Source organism: Camelina sativa, chromosome 13 (assembly GCF_030686135.1).
Source record: "Camelina sativa cultivar CO46 ecotype springtype chromosome 13, ASM3068613v1".
Lineage (NCBI taxonomy): Eukaryota > Viridiplantae > Streptophyta > Magnoliopsida > Brassicales > Brassicaceae > Camelina > Camelina sativa.
The window spans coordinates 20119572-20127480 of NC_141892.1; the positions used below are offsets into that span (position 1 = coordinate 20119572).

Sequence of the window (7909 nt, forward strand, 5' to 3'; positions counted from 1 at the left end):
ATGTTGTATTAAGGAATTTTTTTTTTAAATATAATATTATTTAGAAAAAAAATATAGTCTAATTTGTCCGTCTTTTACCATTCATCTCATAAAACCGCCTTTTTGGTCCACTTAACTTCATATGCTTTGATCGTTGCGTCCATTTTGATGTTGTTTTGTCTGTTGTGTCTGCTGCGTCCGCTCCGTTTTAACTTTGTTACCATTCATACCTTTTGTCTTTTTATTCTTGGATTTAGCCAAAAGTCTTGATTGGTATTGGTTTTAGCCTTTAGGATGCCAAAAAAAAACTTCACCAACAACAACGGTCAAAGCATAGCAAACAGCGGACACAGCGGCCTAAACCAATTAGTCTGTTTTTTTTTTCAAATTTATGGTCCACTTTCATTTTCTTTCATTTTTTAGCTGTAGAAGCTATTTTTTCCACATCACAAAAAAATGATGCTTTATATAATAAAATATTTAATAAAATAATTATTTTAAAATATAAATAGAAATGCAAATCTACAGCCTACAACTAATATCTACTAATCAGTCTTTCATTTTTACAAACCACACCCAAAATCCTAAAGCCACGGCAAAAATTATTGGACATCTTCTTTAAATTGTGATTTAATGGTCAAAGTTGGAGTTAAGTTGTGATCTAGTTATAAAACTAATAACCATTGTCAAAATTTTCAATTACTTTGTTAGTTAATTCTACTAAAAATTAGGAGGAAGAAATAGATTATAGAAAAGAGGAGAAGACTGTACAAAAAGCTTTGGTCCCAAATCGGTCCCAAATCCCAATCTCTTAATACTTGTTACTTTCTACTGGATGACATACTTTAAAGTAACCAACTGGATGATATAGTAAACATACTTTCGCTATCGGAGATAACGAAACATCGCGAGAGAGAAGGAAGAAAAAAAAAAATAAGGCGCAAGTTTTTTTCCTTTTACTCAATAAATCTCTACCGATTCATAGACAGGCACGTGTCTATATAAATCAATTATTTCTAATATATTTTCTTAGCTTATTAACCATTTTTGTTTTTTTTTTCTTTATGTCTAATATATTTGTTTACAAACTCCCATTGGAGATGACCTAAGTTATTACACATGTTACTTTCTACTGGATGACATACTTTAAAGTAACCAATATTTTGAAAAACAAGTAATTTCTTTGTTTATATCAGATCAAAGGCAGAAAACAATATAAAGTTATAAACTACAACAACGTTATAGAAAAAAAATATAAATTGAACCGCAAGTATCCAACAACATTTTCAAAATTTTAAATGGTATACAACCACACGGACGTTGCAGCAGAACTGCAGAAGACCGAACAACACTTAAAGAGTTTTACCGATGATCAATGTTTTGAGGGAGAGAGAAGGCTTGGTCTAGCCTTTTTATTTTCAGTGATTAGAACGAGAGACTAATCTGTTCGTTGTTTTTATCAATAGACTCTTTAACAGCATCAACCACCAGTTGAGTCTTTCGGCTAATGCTAGGCCAAAACCCATCAGGCTTTGCACCATTGTTCTTGATTTCTCCTACCAATCGGGCAAACTCTCTTACCAAACACGCCTCTTGTGGAAGCTCTGTCTTAACCGTGTGCTCACTCGGAGGATTAACCCATGCAGTCACGGAGTCATTGAACCAAGACTTAGTACTCGTGGTAAACGATGACTCGGACTCCTGAAACGGTCAAACGGAATAACAAAGTCATGAACACGAAGTGTGCGGTTGGTTCCAATGGAGGTTATCTCCATCGTTAGGTTTGCCAAGAAGGAACCGTATATGGTTGCGGTTCGTCCATCTTCCCAGCTGAGAGATGCTCCACAAGAGAGAATCACTCCTGACTCATTTTGGACTGTACCGGGAAAAGCCGTGACAGTTTTGGGAAGCTCAAAGTTGTTGGCAAAAAGGGTTGCTCGGATTGCGTACCATCCAAGGTCCCCGAGTGCACCAAGCCCATCAAGATCCGGTTTCACACGGATATCGTTTTTCAGGAAATCTTCATCTCCAGCCAATGAGAAACAACTATGTACCTGCATCGTCCAACATATCAAGTAGGAGAAATAAGATTACCAAGAAACAGCGTTTCACACTATCAAAGTATCAATTATTTTACCAAAAACAAAATTATCAATTAAAGGTCCTAACTCATAAATAATATATAAGAAACCGAAAAATGCTTTTGCTTTAGAATGAAGTAAACAACTCACCTAAAGTATACGTGGTCAATGATTTATTACCAAAAGAAATATTGTACGTAAACTTGGTCTTTAAACCCATCACTATCTATTCTTCAAGGAACTAGAATTCACACTGACCTCACTACGTACTTATGTTTTTTTTTGTTTTTTTGGTTTAACAACTGGTCAACCGTGTATGTTGTTTACTAATAATCTCTGGAACCTTACAAAAATTTACACAAGACAGAACACTGAAATGGGAAGATCAGCTTCTATAAGAAATAAACACCTCTCTAAAATCAGATAATATATAAATATCAATCATTCAAAGAGAGTACACATGTTAATCACTAAATGTTAACTGAACTGATCAAATCTTGAGATTGGGAACATCTATAGAAGGATGTACTTACGGTTTTGAGCTGGCCGAAATGGTCTGAATCTGAGAGGAATTCCTTAAGCTTAGCGGTTCTAGGATGATGAGCCCACATGGTACCATCCATAATCTGGACACCATTGCCTTCGCAAGCAGCGAAAATCTTATCGAACTCAGCTACGTTCATCGCGACGGGCTTCTCCAGAAGAATGTGCTTCCCTTTCTCGGCAGCGTGTATAGCCCACTCAACGTGGAGGCTTGTGGGGAGAGGAATGTAGAGAGCATCAACCTCTGGATCTTCAAGAATAGATTCGTAGGAGCCATAGATCTTGGCTGATTGAGGGTAGTCATTTTCAGAGGCGAACATTTTGGCTTTCTCGAGGGAACGGCTGGCCACGGCTACGATAGTGGCTTGAGCGAGATGGATTGCACGAGAGTGTTGGGATACAATCCAAATCCCACATCTGAAGTTTGAAAAGATTACCTTTAATATACAAAGGATTAGGGCCAATCCACTAATTGCCAATTGGTTTTTAGTTGGAAACCATAATAAACCCAAAATTAACATATTATCATAGCCTAAGGTGCAAATTCTGGTGGACCTAATTCAAAAAATGGATACAGACATGCTTTTTGTTAAACCAAGTAGTGGGAGTTCAAGAAGGAGTTTATTATCGGTTCAAGTGGGATCGGTTCGAGATAGAGTTATTATCTGGAGGCGTGTTACTATCCCACATGGTCTTTGGTTTAAAGGGGAGATTGTTGGGATACAATCCAAATCCCACATATGAAAATTTGAAATCACTTTTAATATTTAAAGGGTTAGGACCAATCCACTAATTATAAATTGATTTTTAGTTGGAAGTCAAGATAAACCCAAATTTAAAAGAGAGACCTTTCTAGCGATTTTGGCGCATCTCATTACTCACATTCGGATTTACATACGGCTGGCCATATTGGTGTGCCTGTATCAGGCAACAGATGAGTGAGAGTGGCGAGAGCCAAGAAAGATAAACAGGTTTAGAAAGAAGACTAGTACTAAAGAAGACTACCTCGAGCCGAGGACCAAAAATTAAAAGTTCGTGCCTTTCGTGACAAACTAGGCCAAAAGAATATTTTTGATTATATTTGATTAGAAAAAAGAATAATGAAACGTTTTTCATAAAGAGTCAAACAACTAAATAATTTTTTTTTTATACTAATAATTTTAGAAAATGCAGTTAGGTTAGTATGTCAGATTGTTTATTTATTTATGGAAAAATAACTAGAATGACCCATTTATTAGAATTAATAACTAGAGAAGACTTATATCTTTTAAAAATAACTAGAATGTTTTTCGTTTTTTTAATCTCTATAATACTTTTGATAAGCTTTGTTGCAAAAAAATTATTACAAAAATGCCATTAAAAATTTAATGCCAGCGTGGCAAAAGTTGCCATTATTTACGAAAATATCTGAATTTCGCAAAATTTAAAATAAATCTGTAAGACAAATCTGTGATAGATTTTATTGTATAATTACTGCAGATTTGTTTTTGATTTACAGATTTATTTATACCACAGATTTATTCTACAAATATGTGACAGATTTCTTTCGTCACAGATTTGTTCAACATATTTGTTATTATGTTGTTGCAGATTTAGAAGCTGTTGCAGACTTTTTGTCTACCACAAACATATCTTACAGAGTTTTATGATGTTACCACATATTTTCTTTCTCTGGCAGATTTATTTTTACAGACTTGTTTTGTCCTATAGATTTATTTTCTTACCACGGATTTAATGTACAGACTTGTTTTACAGTGATTTATTTACAGTAACTACAAACTTATAATAAGTATGAAAGTGGCTGCAGAGTTGTATTGAAGAAAGATAATTGCTAGATTGACTCGTAATGATCACAGTTTTATTCAATGATACACCAAACTTATTTTTCATCACAGACTTATTTTTAGTGAAGGCCGATTTGTTTGATATAATTGGTCGCAGACTTAATCCTGACTAAACTAACATTTTAGTGACGGCCGATTTGTTCATACCCTTTATCTGCACATTTTGTATTACAGACTTATTTGTAGGCTAATAACTAAGATCGAGGAACATGGCCGTATGATTAAAGTTTGACCATATAATCATCAAAATTGACTAAGATATTATTAACATGGGTGGCAGATTTATTAACATCATAGATGTAGTTTTGCAGATGTGGCAGATTTATTTCCTAATATCTAAGATTGAATAATCTGAACCGTACGATTTAGATTTTGAGATTTACATTGTATATATCAAAATTGATATGCTTTATAAAACAACATATATGTACATGTTGTGATAAAAGTGGACATAATCCTAAAACATGTACGATAGCATAAAAACATGTATTTTATGGAGATATTATCTTATGTGTGGCTAATTGTTGGAGAGTTGGAATTTTGTTGTAATTTCTAAACTTATGTTTTTTTTCTAAACTTATGTTGTAGTTTTTAAACTTCTTGTGTTTGTTGTGTTTTTTACACGAAAATATATGCATTAATAGTCTTACTAATTCAAAAAAGAGAAATTCCTTTAAATACCACTAACAATGTTTTTTTCCAAAAATACCACATTTTAGTTTTTTTTTTTCAAAAATACTACAAAAGTTTTTTTTTCCAAAATTATCACAAACACAAAAATTGATTTTTAAGGATGTAGATTTTTTTTTTTTAGGTTTGGGTTGACACATTTAGTTTTAGGGTATAGTTTTTAGGTGTAGTGTTTAGTATTTAGAATTTAGGAATTAGTTTTTAGTATTAGAATTTTAATTCAATTATGTGGTATTTTTGGAAAAAATACATTTTAGAGGTATTTTTGGGGAAAAATACATTTTAGTGGTATTTTTGGAAAAAAACTAAATTGTATTATTTTTGGAATAAAAACCTATTTTAGTGGTATTTATTACAATTGACCAAAAAAATCTGCATGAAATTAAATATACAATAAATCCTAAAAAAATCTGTAGTAATATATAAAAAATCCGCAGTTCCAAAAACAAACCTGTAGTAATTTCGAAAACAAATCTGTAGTAATATACAAAAAAAATCTGCCATCAAATAACCATGGAGAACTGGTGTCGCCGGAGAGCTAGTTGAATCACCCTTCGTCGCCGGAGAAGTTTGTGGCCTTGAAGAGAGAAACGAGAAACAATGGGTGAGAGAAACCGCAAACAAAAACACTGTAATCAAACAATATTAACTCAATAATTGCAAAGCAACAGATTAATCTGCCATCAAATATCAAACAAATCTGGCATGAGCTAACTCTCTAACCTAACTCTAAGCTAACTCTCTAATAAAAACATGCAAACTGTTTACAAACTTAAGCTAAATAACTAACAAAATCTGCAACTTAAAACAAGAAACCTGCACTTTATCAAACCTCAATCTGCAAATTCATTAACAAAATAAATCTGCAATGAATAACAATAAATCTGCAAACACTACTAAACTAATCTGCCATCAAAGGACAAACCAATCTTCCACAAACAGAGATTAGGGTTTTTAAAAGTTTAACACCATTATCACTGCCGCCACCTTCTTCTCCAACCTATGAGCATAAAAACCAGAGAAAAGATGGATAAATACAGTTGTCACTCTCTTTCACAAAAGAAATTTATCAAACCTAAATCTTCAAATTCATCAACAAAACAAATATGCGATGAACAACAATAAATCTGCGAACAACAGTAAATAATTCTGCCATTACACGATAAACAAATCTGCCACAAACAGAAATTAGGGTTTTAAAAAGTTTTACATCATTGTCACCGCCGCCAACTTTTTCTCCATCCTCTGAACATCAAAGCCAGAACAACAATGGTTAAACATTTATTAACAGTCACAACCTTATAGATGGTTAGAGAACATCCGTGACTGGTGTATTTCGAGACAGCTTTGGTATACCACTCTAGAGGGAGATCAGCTCAAGGAAGTTGGTGCGTCCAGTGACTATTGGTTTGTTGCTAGAAGCCTAGAACCGAGGAAGAAGCTCGAAAGGAGGCTGCTCAGAAATTTGGTGGGATCAAGTTTGTCTCTACTCTTTGTGATGTTAGTTATATTTTGTTTAAGAGTTGGTGGCACTTTTATGTAAAGACTTATTTTGGTTAATGTAATATAAAGGTTATGTATGTTGATTATTTATATAAAAATATAAATCTAATTAAATATATATATATATATTTTTCTAAATACTATGATAATAAATAAAATAGCACTAATTTGTGATATAATAAAATATATTATAGCATTTGATCAGTGCTATAATATAGCTATGGTAGAAACTGCTAACATAGCGTGTAAAATGACTAATAACATTATTTTAAAAAATTAGAAAAACGCGATAACAAAGCATTTCATTACTGCTATGGTAGATCTTTCTACTATAACATATGTATATGTCGCTATCGTATATGTGATACCTACGATAACAGTGGCCTAACATAGCGTTTGTGAAAAAGCTATAAATGACATATTATAGCATTTCCCTACTGCTATCAATGAACATATTTGTTATAGTGAGACACTCTTTTTCACAAAAGCAACGATGGTTAAATTGAATGGTAAAGAATGGCAAAAGGTGGGCGGAGAAGTTTGTGATCAGAGGGAGACAAAAAAAAATTTACTTTTAGGATACTCACTGATTCATTGGAGAAGTAGTGTCGACGGAGAAGAACCATCACCGGAGAAGTAGCGTCGCCGGAGAAGAATCATCGTCGAAGCCAGGTAACCTTTTGTTGTTCGGAGAAGAACCATCGCCATCGGATTTTTTTTGGGTCGAATAGAGAAGAGAGAACAAAGACAATGAGGATTTTTTTAAGATTTTGTAATATTTTTTTTGTTTATTATTCATAATTCAATTAAAATGGCAATTTTGTTAATATAACATAAATTTAGGTTAGAATGTCTTTTACAAAAGATATAGGTCATTCTAGTTATAGCTTCCAGAATAAAGTCATTCTAGTTATTTCATACAAAATATAGGTCATTCTAGGTAATCTTCACATTATTTAATTCCACTTCTGCCTAATATAATGAAAGAAATATACCGTAGGAAAAACAAACATAGTGCTGTGTTCACCATTTTCAGTAATAGTGTAATACAACTAGTATATCATATGAAATTAGGATTGTATGTAAGTTAAAATTTAGTCATAAACAAAGACTAGTATTTCATATTTTTTAATAAACAAAGCTTAGTCATAAGATTGAATTTCACTCAGAGACAAGTTTTCATATATATTTTTATTTTATTTTATTTTAAAATTTCATATATATATATATATATATATATACATTATTGTATGGAAATTATTTTTATTT

The 7909-nt window shown here is 32.5% G+C and overlaps 1 pseudogene; it reads right to left on the minus strand.

Annotated features, from left to right (window-relative positions):
- Nucleotides 1–1404: 1404 nt before the first annotated feature.
- Nucleotides 1405–7348, minus strand: LOC104738315 (putative oxidoreductase At4g09670; annotated as a pseudogene).
- Between the last annotated feature and the right edge of the window lie 561 nt (nucleotides 7349–7909).